Here is an 18,452-nt window from a genome sequence, read left to right as displayed (position 1 = left end):
TTATGCATTCAGTGGGTGGTGGAGTTCGCCCTTCCAGCATAAGGAAAATGAATGAACTGGTAGATACTCTTGGGTGTAAGCCAGTGGAAGTTGGTAGGCTGAAGTAAGGGATGAGATTGCCAGGCAGAAGCCATTGGAAACATCTGGCTGGTGCTGCTGGATGGTAGCCACTCACCTCACTGTGCCTGGGTTTGCCCTTCAGGGTTATTAGAAGGCAGTGAAGTTTTCCCCAACACCACATATGGTTGTCCGTACTTTGTAGTGGTGAAATATCCATTATATTCAGCTGCACCTAACTGTTGGTCCAACTCCAAACCAGTTAGAATCAAGGGAGTGTCTACTTTTATTTAGCTAGTCTATTTTTATTCCATACCTCAGTAGTAGCCAACATGGTGCTTTCCCAGTGTTGATGAACTACAGCTCCCATCATTCCTGACCATTGACCCTACTGGATGGCGCTGGTGGGAATTGAAGTCCAGGAACATATAGAGGGCAGCATATCAGTTTACTTTGCCATACTTTTTTTATCCAAAGAGCTCAGAGCAAAGTATATTGTCCTATCCTCCTCACACTGTCCTCTGTGTAGTAAGTTAGACTTCCACACTTCCACTCTTCCCATGCCTAGAAATCATGGGTTCTCAGCAATGGAAGCAAAAGCTTTGAAAAGGCTCAATATGGAGGCCAAATGGCCGACATATTGTGAAATTTCGGAACAAGAAGGAGATAAATTGAAATTGCAGAGTTTTGAAAAATTAAAAAACAAAGTGAGAGACTGGCTTCATTATTATCAGATAATGGAGGTATATAATTTGGATAAGAAAATTGGCTTCCAGGTGGAAAAGTCAAAATTAGAAACAGAACTGCTAGAACCCAAAACTAAGAATTTGTCAAGAATGTATAATCTGCTGTTGAAATGGAGCACTCAGGATGAAACGGTGAAATCTGTTATGATCAAATGGGCACAGGATGTTGGACATAATATTATGTTTGCTGACTGGGAACAGTTATGGACCACAGGTATAAAGTTTGCGGCATGTAATGCCTTAAGAGAGAATATTATGAAAATGATATACAGGTGGTACATGACCCCAGTCAAGCTTGGAAAAATTTATCACTTGCCCGATAACAAATGTTGGAAATGTAAACAAGTTGAAGGTACATTCTTTCACCAATGGTGGACGTGCCCAAAGATTAAGGCTTTCTGGGAAATGATATATAATGAACTGAAAAAGGTATTTAAATATACTTTCCTGAAGAAACCAGAGGCCTTTCTCGTGGGCATTGTTGGCCAATTGGTGCAAAAGAAAGACAGAGCTTTTTTCATGTATGCTACAAGAGCAGCAAGAATACTCATCGCAAAGTATTGGAAAACACAAGATCTACCCACCTTGGAAGAATGGCAGATGAAAGTGATTGACTACATGGAATTGGCAGAAATGACTGGCAGAATTCGAGACCAGGGGGGGAGAGACGGTGAAAGAAGACTGAAAGAAATTTAAAGACTATTTACAGAAATATTGCAAAATGAATGAATGCTAGAATGATGTTGGATTGAGGTTAAGTGGTTTCTAGCTGTAAAGGTATAAAGGAATATGATAAAAGTGGATTTTTAACAGGTTGAAATTTAATGCTATAATATATTTAGATTAAAGACCAGGATGAAATAAGGAGGGAAAGGAATTGCTGAACTAATAAATTGAATTGGAACAGAAAAAAGGGAGGTATGAGGAGGTCTGGGAAATAAGTAAATGAAAGATAAGTGATAAAAAGTTGGAATTGTTTTTAACTGCTTTTTATTTTGTATTTTTTCCTTTTTCTTTTTCATTTTGTAATATTGTGAAAACTTCAATAAATATTTATTAAAAAAAAAGAAATCATGGGTTCAAGCAGTTTCCCACTTGTCTCGTGTTTTCTAGGCACAGATTCTGATTTGCCCTGCAGCTTTCCCCTGGAAAACATGCTCTTAACCACTCAATCAGAACAAAGAGGAAGCCATTTGGTTCAACTATGTGGTAAACCACTGGTCTTCCATGGGGAAAATGGTGAGGCAGAGGTGTGGACCAGCCCCAGGAGATAGTGACTGGTGCAAGATCATCCAGTGAGCTACATAGGGTTGGATCCTAGGTCTCCACAGCTGTAGTCAAACTCTCTAACCACTACATGAACTGATTCCTTTGTGTGTGCTGCAAAAGGTTTAAGAAATGGACAAGACCCCTTTAATTATTACAGCAGCCACATGAACCATGATTGTGGTAAGCTCTTGTTGGTACTTGCATGCAAAAGGTTTACTTGTCTAAAGTAGAGAAAACCAGAGTGAATATATGCAGTAATCATTAAATGAAATGGTAGATGAGGACACTCAGCTGTCAGACGGAATGAAATCCAAATGATAAACAGCAGCGAGAGGAAAAGAACATAGCAAGGGGGAGGGATACTTCCAAATTCTAGCATATTGCTATTTCAAAAATAACAAGAGGCAGAGGTGTCTGCAACACAGTGTCACACTTTTGAAGACTGTCTGGGAATGCTCTCTTGATGATTCTGACTGTGTAATAAGTTTGTACAATGAGAGTAGAAAGAAAATCATTCGCTCCCTGACAGTTTGTCAAAGCTTGGGCTCAAAGCATCTTCTCGAAGTGCTGTAAAACCTACTCAGTGCTGGCTTGCTTTCATTGGTTGGATATAAACAGGCAGAGATTACTATTGTTTACATACTTTACTTGTTTACATTGTGATACCCACACCTTTAAGAATTTAGAGCTTAGATAAAAAATGAGTGTAAAGGGGGATATCCCACTGCCAGCAGTGAACGGCATGGTGGGCTGCTGTGCTGAGTCATTTGGCTCAGTCACTGCATCAAACTGGGATGAATAATAATAATAATAATAATAATAATAATAATAATAAATTATTTACACCACGCCTATCTGGGTTCCCCAGCCACTCTGGGAGGCTCCCAACAGAATGTAATATGAAGGGCTACCTTCAGATGTCTTCTAAAAGTCAGATAGTTGTTTATTTCTTTGACATCTGATGGGAGGGCATTCCACAGGGCGGGCGCCACTATGGAGAAAGTCCTCTGCCTGGTTCCCTGTAACCTCACTTCTCACAGTGAGGGAACCACCAGAAGGCCCTCGGAGCTGGACCTCAGTGTCCAGGCAGAATGGTGGGGGTAGAGGCGCTTCTTCAGGTATACTGGGAGGGAGAGCGGAAAGGGAGTAGAAGCGGTGAGATTGGTGGGTCTGCACCATACTGACCAGGCCACCACAGCCGTCTTTCTCTCAGTTCCAGTATGCCACTGTGATCCGTCCTGATACTGGTCAAATGAGCAACAGCACCTCACCACCAGCTGCTGCCCATTGCTCTGCATTTTGCTAGTCTCTATCAAATGAGATGAAATGTGATGACACTCTGCACAATGGCATTCCGATCAGTCCACGCTGCCCAGTGAGAAGGAAGGCTTGTTTAAGTGCCATTGCTACCAGTTAGGTGAAACAACAATGTAAGGTAAGGTTACCAGATTTTTTTCAATGAATCCGGGGGCACTTTTGAACTTTCTACTAAATAGATGGAATTTGTCAGGGGACTGATTTGTAAATTTGGGGACTGTCCCGGGGAAACGGGGACATGTGGTAAACTGAATGTAAGGAAGACTTTTATTAAGAGTAACGGTATCACACATGTGTCATGTCACAGGCACTCAACGCACAACCCCGACATGCACTTGACGTCACAGGTGTGCTGCTTGCCGCTGGTTCCCCCAATCTTTGGCCCAAGGCAGCACCTCTGAATGTTGCCATTTTACATAGCATATTAATGCAATAAAAGGAAGCATGACGTGAGGAATAAGAAACTGAGAGAGCTCTCCTGCTAGGTTTTGTACGCTGGAGTTAACTTTTCCCAAAACTAGGGCAAAGAGAAGTGGTAATATTCCAAACAATCCACACAATGCCATCAATTACGTTAATCACCCACATAATTATAGATATGAAATTAACAGTGATTATGATTATAATTATATCATTAAAGTTAATAGATCTAATATAGCAAAAAATGGTCTTGTTTCTTGGATTACTTTCATATATGTACACAATTAGATTGCACATGTGCCAACTTTCTGTTTACCATGACTAGTCTGTATTTTTTGGTTGTGTGCCTAGAAAATTACTGTTTTGTGGGTTACCTTTTGTGGATACCTTGTTAAAATGTTGTTTGTGTGTGCTGCTGGTGTTGTCAGTCATAAGAGTTCGGCTTCCCCTCCAGAGGATCTAAGACAAGGATTAAACCTGTAACCCTCTAGGATCACAAATCCCACCACCCCTTAGCATTGGCCATGCTGGCAGGAGCTGATGGGAGCTGGAGTCCATCTATACATCTAGGAGGGTAAAGGTAAAGGGACCCCTGACCATTAGGTCCAGTCAGTGGCGTAGCGTGGGTTGTCAGCACCCGGGGCAAGGCAAGTAATTTGTGCCCCCTAACCTGTGGATTTGCACCCCCTAACCCTAACCCCCAGATGTTGCACCCGGTGTGGCGGGCCCCCCTTCACCCCCCACGCTACGCCACTGGGTCCAGTCGTGACCGACTCTGGGGTTGCGGTGCTCATCTCGCTTTATTGGCCGAGATAGCCGGTGTACAGCTTCCGGGTCATGTGGCCAGCATGACTAAGCTGCTTCTGGCGAACCAGAGCAGTGCCCGGAAACGCCATTTACCTTCCCGCCAGAGCGGTACCTATTTATCTACTTCCACTTTGATGCGCTTTTGAACTGCTAGGTTGGCAGGAACTGGGGCCGAACAATCGGAGCTCACCCCCGTTGCAGGGATTTGAACCGTCGACCTTCTGATCAGCAAGTCCTAGGCTCTGTGGTTTAACCCACAGTGCCACCCGCGTCCCATTCATCCAGGGAAGGCACCCCCGAACTCAGCCCTCCAGCTGTTTTGGGACTACAACTCCCATCAACCCTAGCTAACAGGACCAGTGGTCAGGGATGATGGGAATTGTAGTCCCAAACAGCTGGAGGGCTGAGTTTGGGGATGCCTGATCGAGGACTACAGCTTCCCCATCTCTGCTCTAGAAGTTCAGCACAACCTTATTTTGAGACATAAGTTCCATTGCCTTACAGGATTGCAGCCTGTAACTCTGAGTGGGTGGGCGGAAATATCTTGCCTCTAGTAAAAGATAAAAAAGAGGAAAGGACCCCTAGACAGTTAAGTCCAATCAACGGTGACTATGGGGTTGTGGTGCTCATCTCGCTTTCAGGCCGAGGGAACCTGTGTTTTTCCACAGACAGCCTTCCAGGTCATGTGGCCAGCGTGACTAAACCACTTCTGGTGCAACAGAACACTGGAACACTATAACGGAAACCAGAGTGTAGAGAAACTCCATTTACCTTCCTGCTGCTGTGGTACCTATTTATCTACTTGCATTGGTATGCTTTTGAACTGCTAGGTTGGCAGGAGCTGGGAAAGAACAATGGGAGCTCATTCTGTTGCGGGGATTCAAACTGCTGACCTTCCAATCAGCAAGCCCAAGAGGCTCAGTGGTTTAGACCATAGTACCACCCGCATCCTCCTGCCTCTAGTGCATACCTTCCAACATTTCTCTAATGAAAACAGGGACACCCTATTCCATAATCTTTTTTTTATACCCTGCCCATCTGAGTGGTTTGCCCCAGCCACTCGGGGGGGGGGGGGGCTTCCAGCATATATAAATATATTTTAAAAATTAAAGCAAAAAACAAGACAAAACAACTTCCCTATACAGGCTGCCTTCAGATGTCTTCTAAAGACTGTATAGTTACTTATCTCCTTGGCTCAGTGGTCACATAGCTCCATCCCCTCCAACATTTTTCCCGATGAAAATAGGGACGTCCTAAGGAAAAGTGGGACATTTCAGGATCAAATCAGAAACCGGGATGGTTTCTGTAAATCCAGGACTGTTCCTAGAAAATAGGGAAACTTGGAGAGTGTCCCAGTGCACATGTAGGTAAATACATGTGGATTAACCCAGTCTGCCATTTCACACACACTGCCTGCTGAAATAGATTGTAAGACAGCAAAGTTTTTACAATTTCAAAGTATATCATGCACTGAAAAACAAACAGGCTTTAGGCTATTAAATCAGTGGGATACAGACAGCTGCCGATGAATGAATACAACAACAGTCGAATGCAGGCAGTTGCAGGTAAATGAATATAACATCCAGCAGACAGCAAAGAGCTTCAATAATGTATAATAGAGCTCATCAAGCATGAGACTTGGTGTGTAAGAAACATATCCTGGTTTTCAGTGAAATGTTGGAGTCAGAGAGTAGTCCAGACTCATAATTCCAGAAGCCTTGATATGAAACAAGACCCACAAACCCATATTATAATTAATTTAGTTCCAAGTAAAATTTAGTTTGGGACGCAGGTGGCGCTGTGGGTTAAACCACAGAGCCTAGGACTTGCCGATCAGAAGGTCGGCAGTTCGAATCCCCGCGACGGGGTGAGCTCCCGTTGCTCAGTCCCTGCTCCTGTCAACCTAGCAGTTCGAAAGCACATCAAAGTGCAAGTAGATAAATAGGTACCGCTCCAGCGGGAAGGTAAATGGCATTTCCGTGCGCTGCTCTGGTTCACCAGAAGTGGCTTTGTCATGCTGGCCACATGACCCGGAAGCTGTACGCTGGCTCCCTTGGCCAATAAAGCGAGATGAGCGCTGCGACCCCAGAGTTGGTCACGACTGGACCTAATGGTCAGGGGTCCCTTTACCTTTAACACATTGCACATATTGTGCAGTACATATCTATGGTCCTGTTTGCACTATACATTTAAAGCCGTATCATACAATTTTAAACTGTCAAAGAATGCTGATGACTTTTTGTCTGTTAAGGGTGGTGGGAGTTGTTAGGAGACCCCAATTCCCCTCACAGAGCTACCATCCTCAAAGTGGTTAAACACTCAGTCCCTCTCGCCAGAGACCCTTCTAGATTAGATTGCTGAAATACAATATACTTGGAGCTGTCTCTGAAGATGCTTCTGAAACTTCAGCTGGTCCAGAAGTCAGTGGCCAGGTTGGTCACCAAGGCAAGGTGGTTTGACCACCAATCTTGGCCCAGCTGTTCTGTCAGTTAGTTTCCAGATCCGATTCAAAGTGCTGCTGTTGACCGGTTGTTGTTTAGTTGTTTAGTTGTGTCCGACTCTTCGTGATCCCATGGACCAGAGTACGCCAGGCACTCCTGTCTTCCACTGCCTCCTGCAGTTTCGTCTAACTCATGCTGGTAGCTTCGAGAACACTGTCCACTGAAGAAAGTAGGAAAAACCACTGGGCCGGTAAAATACAATCTAAATCAAATCCCTTATGAATACACAGTGGAAGTGTGGAACAGGTTTAAGGATTTAGATTTGATAGACAGAGTGCCTGAAGAACTATGGATGGAGGCTCGTAACATTATACAGGAGGTGTTGACCTATACAGCTTTAAATGGCTCAGGACCGCAACACCTCAAGGACTGCCTCTCCCCATATGAACCGACCTGGAACCTGCAATCATCATCTGAATCCCTTCTTCGTACGTCTTGTAAGCCATCGTGTGTTGTGATAGATCCAGAGGGCAGCAACAAGGGAACAAGCTTTTGCTGTGTTGGCTCCCTATTTGTGGAATAGGCTTGCCTGGCACCTTCATTAGAGATCTTTACGCGCCCAATAAAAACATCCCTCTTCTCCTAAGCTTTTGGCTAATTAAACGTATGGCCTTTTAAACTGGCAGGGGCAGGGGATACTGTTTGTTATTCTTGTATGTATGTTTGTGTTTTTGTATATTAAACTGCCCTGTGATAAACAGATGGATAATAATAACAGTAATAACATTAGAGCTGTCTGTCCTTCTGACATTATTGGCAGAATCAAACCACAGTTCCGATTATTATTTTTCATATATGATCTAAATTAAAGTATGATTTCTTCCAAAATAAATCTCTCTCTCTCTCTCCCTCCCTCTCTCATTCATCCATCTATCCAGTGCCTTTTTTCTGGGGGGTATACAGGGGTACGTATAACCCTAAACATTTTGTGAATCTAACTTTTGCCTCATTGAGGAGCAGTATTTCAATATGAGTAGGATAATTAGAGTACCCTGAAACTACTTTTTTTAAAAGAAAAAAGCACTATCTATCTATCTATCTATCTATCTATCTATCTATCTATCTATCTTCTATCTAATCTGTCATCTATCTATCTATCTACAGAGAGAGAGAGAGAGAGAGAGATCTACTGATAGCAGCCAGTTTCTCACATGATCACATATATAACTGAATAGTTGTGCATTACTATACTGGAATTTTTTTACTGCTTGCTGCTTAGTCAGGAGTTGTTATGTACAGATGGTACTAACCCCCAGGAGTATGGCTCCTCTGAATGCTCCAGAAGGTAATAGTCTCCCAGCCAAATATTCTCCTAAAAACATGCCAGATCATTTCATAGTTCACCTGAAATGAATCACATTGCCTAAGGGCTTCACACCCTCAAAAGAAAAGAAAATGTTCCATGAGTTTGCTACTGAAAACAATTGCTGCCGCTAGGCTCTCCACCTGTGTGGAAGTCCAGCAATGGCCTCCCATCTTTTTGTTTCATGGAAAGAGCCAGTCAACAATTTGCTCTCTGTTGGAGAAGTATGCATCTTATAGCAAACTACTTATTTATCCCTATGCAACACTTTCCAGGGACAGTCCCAAATTTACATAAGTCGTCCCGGTTTCTGCTTTTCCATAGGACGTCCCTATTTTCATCAGAGAAATATGGGAGGGTATGAATTATGCAACCTTCTAGCCAAGGAGATAATAAATTGTACTGTATAGGGAAGTTTTTAATGGTTTTTTTTAAAAAAATGTTTTTATATATGTTGGAAGCTGCCCAGAGTGAAAATGCCTTATTTTAAAACGTTTTGAAAAATACATTGAATTTTGCGTAGCTCACTTTCACCATCTAGTGTCACATTTGTATATTGCCCTTTGCAACACATTTAAAAAGTTTTCTTTGCAGCTTTGTAGCCAAGTCCCAGTCAGATTAAAGGGGTATAATTATGATTATTATTATTACAGTGGTACCCTGGTTCTCAAATGCCTTGGTACTCAAACAACTTGGAACCCAAACACTGCAAACCCGGAAGTAAGTGTTCTGGATTGCAAACTTTTTTCGGAAGCCGAACGTGCTCCATTTTGAGTGTTACATCTCTGATTTGAGTGTCACCCTTCAGTTTTGAGTGTTAGCTGAGGTCTGTTTGTTTTTGCTATTTATTTTGCGTTTTTTTTTTAGCGGCTCTTTTTGTTTTGTTTTTGTGGAACCCAGTTCAGCTACTGATTGATTGATTGTGTGACTGCAGTACACTGTTTATTGCTTTCATTTTATGGATCAATGATCTTGTTAGATAGCAAAATTCATGTTAAATTGCTGTTTTAGGGGTTGTTTTTAAAAGTCTGGAACGGATTAATCCATTTTGCATTACTTTCTATGGGGAAGCGCGCCTTGGTCTTGGAACGCTTTGGTTTTGGAACGTTGGAGGGGATGAACATAGCCTTTGTGGCTAATAGCTATTGATCATGTAAATGTAGTTTGTTTATGAGCCTTGCATTTGTAGTTCTAATGCTGTCTCTTTAAATACCGCCCCCATGAAGTGGAAAACAGGGCAGTTGCTGCTTTGTCAACCTGTTTCCTTCCCTGTCCTGTTGTCAGTTCCCTTTTCTCTCCTGTTGTGGTGACAAGACTCCCAGCTGTGATGCACAGTGGCGAGAGAAGGGGCGGGCCACAGGGGCTGCTAAATAGCGCATGAAGCCTGGGAGAACTGTTTCTGTATTCTGAAAGTAAACCATTTAGAAAAGGAAATACCTGAGTCCCATTTCTCTGCCCGCTGACATGAATAAAAATGAAGGGATGCATTGTTCCGCAGGGAAGGAAACCTGGAGACAAGAGTGAAAGAGAAATTCTTAATTGTGTTTTTTGAGCAGAATGAATGGGGGGGGGGAGGAAATAAACATCATTTCATGAATACCTGGACACTGATCTGCTGAACGTAAACTCTGTCTCTAACAAGGAACCAGAGAGTGTGAACATTTAGCTGTAATGAAATCCTTGCTTACATACAGTAGTTACCGATAAGGAAGAGATAAGGGAATATTTTGAAGTTAAAAATGCCACTGTACTGAACTGTATGATAAAAAGAGATAGGGCGTGCATGCATGAAAGGCTGGGAAGCAAAAAGAAAATGAAAAAGAAAGCAAGCAAAGGAAAGAAAATGAAATATAATTCAAATGCCAGAATGGCCTTTAGGGCTGAGGAAAACAACAGCACGTTTTCCAATAGGAAAAGATCCAAAAGCGCAAGCCTGATATCGATCGGGTTTCTTGTTTTAATGTCAATGGGGGGAAACACGTCCACATTTTCACAAAGGCCTAACACAGCTGGGAGATGGCACCAGGACACATTAGATAACACCTCACAGGCTATTTCAAGACCATATCTGTTGTCAGGGCCAGGCCAGTATCCAAATTCACAGCTGGAGTGCTTTCTGTAATTTTGTGTCCCTGAGGTCTGTTGTTGAAGCCTGCTAAAGTGCAAGGTTAAATAACTCATACTCTCCAACATTTTTCTGATGAAAATCGGGATGCCCTATTAATAATAATAAAAATAAAAATAATAATAATAATTCACCGTCTGTCTGACTGAGTTGCCCCAACCACTCATATATAAAAACATACTGGTAATTAAACATTCTAAAGCTTCCCTATACAGTTGTACCTCAGAAGTCGAACGGAATCTGTTACGGAAGTCAGTCTGACTTCCAAAATGTTCGGAAACCAAAGCACAGCTTCTGACTGGCTGCAGGAAACTCCTGCAGCCAATCAAAAGCCATGGAAGCACGCCAGACCTTCGGCTTCTGGAAAATCATTTGAAAACCAGAACACTCACTTCTGGGTTTCGACCGTTCGGGAGCTGATTTGTTCAGAAGCCAAGGAGTTTGAGATCCAAGGTACGACTATACAGGCATTGAATAGCTCCATACCCTCCAACATTTCTCCAATGAAAATAGAGACAGAACTACCTGAATTGTATTGAAATTTATTTATGTATGCTCCTACAGCAGCAAGAATATTACTTGCCCCAAAATGGAAAGAAGTAGAAGTCCCAGTATAGGAAGAATTGATAAAAAAAACTTATGGGATATGCAGAAATAGTGAAACTTACCAGAAGAATTAACAAACTTTTTATAAAAGAATGGAAATGGTTTCTTGAATATTTACAGATAAATTGTAAACAGATAAAAACAGTAGCAGGATTATTGTAATAACCTGCAGTTTTATAAGAGTATATATTTACAGTTGATAATTAAATGAGCAATTTGAATGAATTTGGATATGCAGAAGATATTAAAAATAAATTTAAGGAACCACAGAAATGGGGGGAAGGAAGTCAAATTTTTCAATGTTAAATTGATTGTAAAACTAATGAAACGTATAAATTTGATAAATATGGTCTGAAAACATAGAAATCTGGCCTGATTTTTTTGATCCCAAAATCAATATAGGTGAATTTTGTCTTCATAGTAGAACACCATGAAAATTCATGCAATGCTAATTTAAGACCACCTATAGTGTTCTTGTTCGTTATTTGTGAAAAATTATGCAATCTAATATGCTATGTAGATGACAGAAGAAATAACAAATGTGATCAGAGGTCATCACTAATTTTTAATGATAATTCTACTTGGTTATAATGTAGCAAGCTCCCAATAGTCTCTGAAATTCCTGTCAGAAGTGGTCTAGTGTGACAAATAATTAACTAATATTGTTTCAGAAGACCCAACAGAAGCCTGGTTTGTGAGAGTCAACCCTAATAAATACAGAAGGGTCTTTTGGGGGGGAGGGATTACTGCAAATAAAATTAGGACAAAATGAGGGGATCCATCTGTGCCTCTTCTGCATGGCCAGCTGCCTGAGCGGTGTCCCCTTAATTTTTCACAGTATGAATGCTTGAAGGGCAAAATGACTATAAATAGGGAACACACAAGAGAGATCAGGAGAAATGTGCTCCAAAAATGATAATTTTGATAGCAACAATCCTTCTTTGGCCTGGTTCGCGAGTTTCATCCATGTGGGTAGGCCAACCGCCACTCATGTGTCCTCAGTTCAGAGATAGAAAAAGAGAAACCAGATGCAATATGTACTAGTTGTGTGGCAAGGTCCCACCCCCCGGAAGTTGAATAAAGACCCTTGACACCAGTATTTTAGGTTAATGGGCTTAAAAAGGCCACAACTTTATTGGTTACAGATTGTGAGTGGTGTTGGCTTAAGCATTGGACCTAACCAACTATATCTGACTCCTGCCCATCTGCAGGGAGTCCAGGAAAGGTAATAATAATAATAATAATAATAATAATAATAATAATAATAATATATTATTTGTACCCCACCCATCTGGCTGGGTTTCCCCAGCCACTCTGGGCGGCTTCCACAGAGACCAAAAATACACTAAAATGTCACACATTAAAAACTTCCCTGAACGGGGCTACCTTAAGATGTCTTCTGAATGTCAGGTAGTTGTTTATCTCTTTGACATCTGAAGGGAGGGCATTCCACAGGGCGGACGCCACTACTGAGAAGGCCCTCTGTCTGGTTCCCTGTAACCTTAATTCTCGCAATGAGGGAACCGCCAGAAGGTCCTCGGTGCTGGATCTCAGTGTCCGGGCTGAACAATGGGGGTGGAGACGCTCCTCCAGGTATATAGGACCGAGGCCATTTAGGGCTTTAAAGGTCAACACCAACACTTTTAATTGTGCTCGGAAATGTACTGGGAGCCAATGCAGATCTCTCAGGACCGGTGTTATGTGGTCCCAGCGGCCACTCCCAGTCACCAGTCTAGATGCTGCACTCTGGATTAATTGCAGTTTCCGGGTCACCTTCAAAGGCAGCCCCACGTAGAGCGCATTGCAGTAGTCCAAGCGGGAGATAACTAGAGCATGCACCACTCTGGCAAGACAGTCCGCAGGCAGGTAGGGTCTCAGCCTGCGTACCAGATGGAGCTGGTAGACAGCCGCCCTGGACACAGAATAAACCTGCGCTTCCATGAACAGCTGTGAGTCCAAAATGACTCCCAGGCTGCGCACCTGGTGCTTCAGGGGCACAGTTACCCCATTCAGGACCAGGGAGTCCCCCACACCAGTTAACCACCAGTAGGGGGAGTCCTGCTGATGTACATCAACTAGGAGCTCCCCCGGGGCCACCGATAGGGGTCCTAGGCTGAGTAGTAGAAGCAGCTGGCCAAGGAGGAAATCCCTACCGACCCGCTCAACCTGCATGCTGTAAGAATGAGAGTGACAGCAGGCAATCCCCAGATCCAAGCCTTGTGATGCAAAGGAAGAACCGTGTCAAAACCAGAGCAGCTGGAAGCGCGAAATGCCTGCGTCCTGCTTAAACTGAGCAGGCCACACCTCCTGAGCGACCCAGTTGGTCGCCTGGGCAGTGAAACAGCCGGGAACCCCCCAATCATGTGGGACTGTCCACCACCACCCCACACACATGGAGGGGTCGTGAGGGTTCACAACCCCACCTCCTCATTAGGGTGGAAGTGACTTTGTAAATATAATTTGTTTTGAGGAATCCTAGGTGTGCAATGACCATTTAGGATAACTGTGCCATGATGTCTCCTATAGGGAAGGGTCATAGATTCATAAGAGTCCTAGGTGCATCACAAGAGTTTTAGAGCTTTAGATTCTTTAGGAAGAACCAGGAGAGATTTCTGTTTGAAAACTGGAGATTACGGCCAGTCATTGTAGAGAATACTGAGCTATATGGACCATGTTTGGGCTAAAATGTTACTGAAAATCCAAGCAATCTCTCCCGATACATAGACTCTGGGACAAATGTCTCAACCAGATCACCACTGACATGCACACACAGACAGATGATATCCAATAAGGATCTTTGATTTAATCGCAGAAAGTAAAAATTAAAATTAAAAAATGAACCAATTATACCCTTTTCTGTAATGCTTTCAGACTTACAAGCTCTGAGGCAAAGCAGAAAAGCCAAAATCTCTATTGATGAAAGACCATGCCCTGTCTAAATTTCAGCAAAGCAGGATTTACCTTGAGTTCTCCAAGTCATAGTGGTAAACCAAGGTTGATGCCTGCTTTCATGCGCTACCCTTTATGACTATCCATTTCTTATCTTATAATAGTTAATTTCTATGCTAAACCTGGCAAGCCCATTGACTAAATCATGTCTCCATACTCAGCATGACAATATAAAGTTTTAATAGAAGGTTTTTACTACTACTTTCTGTTTTCTGTGACTTTACTAAACCACAGAACTATCTGGTGTCTTAACCACAGAATGTTCTGAGTTATGATGTGCAACATAAGCGGCATCTCTATGGGGCAGTGGGTGCCCCGGCTCCCTCAATATTTGTAGGCAGGGGGACGAGCCCCAGCAATGTTGAGGGGGCAGAGGAGGCCTCCCCTAAAAGATGCATGCTTGGACGCCCACCTCACCCCCACTGCCACCATGGCGACAAGGCCAAGGCCTCCACCGATGCCTGCCATGGCCACTGACGTGCCCCCGGAAGCCGGGCCACACTTCCAGAAGCACAGCCACAGCCACAGAGGGCCCCAACGGCAACAGAGAGCTGGTGGGGAGAAGGCAATGGGCAGTAGCGGGCGGAGGCCGAGCACATGATGAGTGAGTGACATCATGACGTCATGTTGCACATACATGCGCCACTGGGCACCCACTATCTGAGGCACAAGTATGCGCCTCTTCTGCACATCTGTTTTCCTTCACAAAATGTGCCTTGGTATCTGGATTCCTTTGTCAGAGAAAACTGACATTTACTTGAAGGCTTATAAAACTTAAACAAAACTTTAAAGTGGGGACTATTAATTTGTTCTTCACTGTTCAACAAACATGGTTCTACCTAATAGAAAGGCTAATATCTGATAACTAATATGTAATTTCCTACCTGCGCCAGGCATTCTGAACCAGAGTACTGAGGTTTAATACTCAAAACAGCCCTAGAGAAACTCCTATAACCATTGCATAAGTTTTCCTGTGCCTAAATAAATTCATTGCTAATGAATGGGTATATATCCAGTGATTTTTTTTGGGGGGGGGACACAGGGGGACACATACCCCTAAACGTTTTGTGAATCTAAGTTTGGCAGTATTTCAATATGAGTTAGGAAAATGAGAGTACCCTGAAACATTTTTAAAGAAAAAAACACTATCTATATCTATCTATCTGTCTATCTATCTATCTATCTATCTATCTATCTACACACACATATGAGAAGAAAAATGAGAGTACCCCTAAACATTTATTATTATTATTTTAGAAAAAAAGCATGTTGCCACAAAATGAATCATTCTGAAAGTCTAACAACCAAAGGCATGAGTGCAAGCAAGCCATGATATTATCTGGAGTGATATAACTGGCTCAGACAGCAGATCCTAGGGGAGGTCATGATGGAAGCCCACCAGGAAGGAGATGTTCCTGAGCCTCTCCAGCCATTCCCCCAATGAAGGACAGATTTGTGTATGCCACATAGCTTTTTCTGCACCCAATATACTAGCTTGCATCCATCGGATGGGCAGGGGGCACTGACTGCCCCATTGCTAGTGTTGAAATAAGAATGAACTGCCAATCGAGTTGGCTTCTGTACATGGAAGGAAGACACTCTCTTGTCCTTTGCCTCGGGTAGCAAAATGACTTTGACCAGCTCCATGGCAGCTTTATTTGCTTGTCATGTAGAGCTTTCCAAGCAAGAGAATCTCCCTTCACATTTCTACAAAGGAAGATGGGAGAAAACTCTTGAATTCTACTGCAGGCTTTTGTATCCTTTCCTGCTGAAGTTGGTAGAAAAATTAAAAGGGGTCTTGAATTTGGGAACAACATACTTCAGAGTCTTTGACATTATGACAGAGAGGAAGGAAGCAAAGTTGGCTATAAGGAGAGAGAGCACCCAGGGGTGCTTAAAACCTCCAGTTTAAATGCATTGTGGAAAATATATTGCTTGTTAATTTACACTGAGGAAGTACCTGTCATTTATTTCAGCTATAGATGTGCTGGGAATAAAGAAAAACTACCACAAGCCAAAAATAAGACGATTTCTGGATAAAAGCTTGTTAGTAGTATCTACTGAAAAACAGTGGCACTGTCATGAACTCAATAGCACAGAAAAATGTACCGGTATATCTAGGCAACTTATTGTGGGGATTTTTTTAAAGGAGAGAACAATAGAATTGGCATTTTTGGCTTTGTCAGTATAGGTGACTGATATATCTTAAAAAATAAATAAATATCATTTTCTCCTCCTACTCCCTGCCCCACACACCTGAAAAAGAACTATATTTTTCCATATTTCTCCCATTTCTGAGTAGAATATGACAGGAAAACCCATTTTCCCTCCCCTTTTTCTGTTGTTTCTTTTCAAGGTCCTTTTAAATATTATTTTGGGCTAGCTGTGGAAGACAAGCTCTTGGAATTTCTTTCCACCTTCCCTGCTTTACAGGGATTTTTCCCCCCCTTCTCCCTCCAAACCTTCAGCACCATTGAAAAATTGGCAGTTTAGTGATTTTCTGCATCAGTAGTTCTATCTTTTGGGCACTAAAGCAGATTTTTCTCATCTTGTCATGTGGAGATTTAGAGTAATCCCTGTGCCCTATTTCACAAGATTAAGCAGCAGCAAAAAAACAGCGGAGGATATACCTGTTGAAGCGGCAGCTTTTCAGGCATTCATTGGAACTGGCAGCATGAAGAACATCAGCCAGAGAGGTCTGTATTAGGGTAACATGACCATCTGGACTATTAGAGATGCAGAAAACAATTGCCCTCTTAGGTGAAATGTTGAAAAATGTATCAGCATTTTGACAGGGAGACCGCCCCCCAACGCAGCAAGCTTAACAAAACAAAAACAATTACGAAGCCTATCTCTCCCTTAAAACCGTCTTTCAGCAAAATGTTTGGTCTTTTTTTAGATTCTTTTTTTTTAACAGTTGGAGGGAATATTTTATTCATTTTCAAAAAAACAACAAGAACACCCCACCATTTTATTTATATTTTGTTTCCCCAACATAACGTGGTCCTTGGGGTGAGGTAGCCCAATGTTTATTAAGTGACGTAACTTTCCCTTTTGCAAGGTTATTCTGCGGGGTGAAATTGAGAATGTCTATGCCATTTAGCTTGTGCGATAAATACAGCTTTCCCAGCCTTCTTGAGTAATCCAACCTTGCGTAATTTCAGTCTGTGAGGCTGAAAATTGAAATACCATGTCCTTTTAGTCTCAAACTTTATGTTTCTTTGTTTTTTGAAAAAAAGATTTTGATATATATTTTTAATATCTATGGAGTTTTGTAAGTAACAATGAGCTTAGTGTAGGTCTGTTAAGTAGGGGGGAGAGACATCATTAATTGCTGGTCTTCTCAAACTCATTGGATTCCAGCCAAAATAAATTAAGTCTTGAAACCAATGGAACAAGTTACTACTGACTTAAGTCCCATTGCTGCCAACTAATGTCATTGTATGACTACAGTTGTGGCTCTATGCTAAAGATAACTTGGCTGAATTGCATTCTACTATTTTAATGGAAATTAGGCGAAAGCCGGTTCTAAGATTTATAGTTAGAAAATAGTTCAGCAGACTAACTTGAAACTTGGTGCTGTAGGGAATATATGATAGATACAGCATGCTCCATGGTCAAGTTGGACCTAATTTAGAATTAGTTTATCCATTTTATTTTCTCCCTCTCTATCTTTCCCAATAAAGGAAATCAATCAAGATGAAAAGGCTATTTCACTGCAAAAAAACCCCCCAATGTTTGTTAAAAGTTTTAATTCTTCAACTGATTTTTTGCCTATTATATTTTATTGAATTTTCAGAAATTTAACATCTAAACTCCAGTACATCACATATTTTTTCTTTTGTTAGTCGACTTCCCACCCTGTTTCCCATAAAAGGTAAAGGTAAAGGGACCCCTGACCATTAGGTCCAGTCGTGGCTGACTCTGGGGTTGCGGCACTCATCTCACTTTATTGGCCAAGGGAGCCGGCGTACAGCTTCCAGGTCATGTGGCCAGCAGGACTAAGCAGCTTCTGGCGAACCAGAGCAGCGCACGGAAATGCCGTTTACCTTCCCGCTGGAGTGGTACCTATTTATCTACTTGCACTTTGATGTGCTTTTGAACTGCTAGGTTGGCAGGAGCAGGGACCGAGCAATGGGAGCTCACCCCGTCATCGCGGGGATTTGAACCGCCGACCTTCTGATCGGCAAGTCCTAGGCTCTATGATTTAACCCACAGCGCCACCCATGTCCCTTACCTGTTTTCTATGGTGTTTTTTATTTATCCCCCTTTGCTGAACACTATATTCTGTCCCTTATACCATAGTAACAATACAATAGTCTCTAATTCCTTCTGTTGTTCATAGTTCAAAT

The sequence above is a fragment of the Podarcis liolepis genome (assembly GCF_965112155.1).
Source record: "Podarcis liolepis genome assembly, chromosome: 10".
Taxonomy (NCBI): domain Eukaryota; kingdom Metazoa; phylum Chordata; class Lepidosauria; order Squamata; family Lacertidae; genus Podarcis; species Podarcis liolepis.
The sequence above is the reverse complement of the archived record's forward strand: the minus strand, read 5'-3'. Positions refer to the sequence as shown.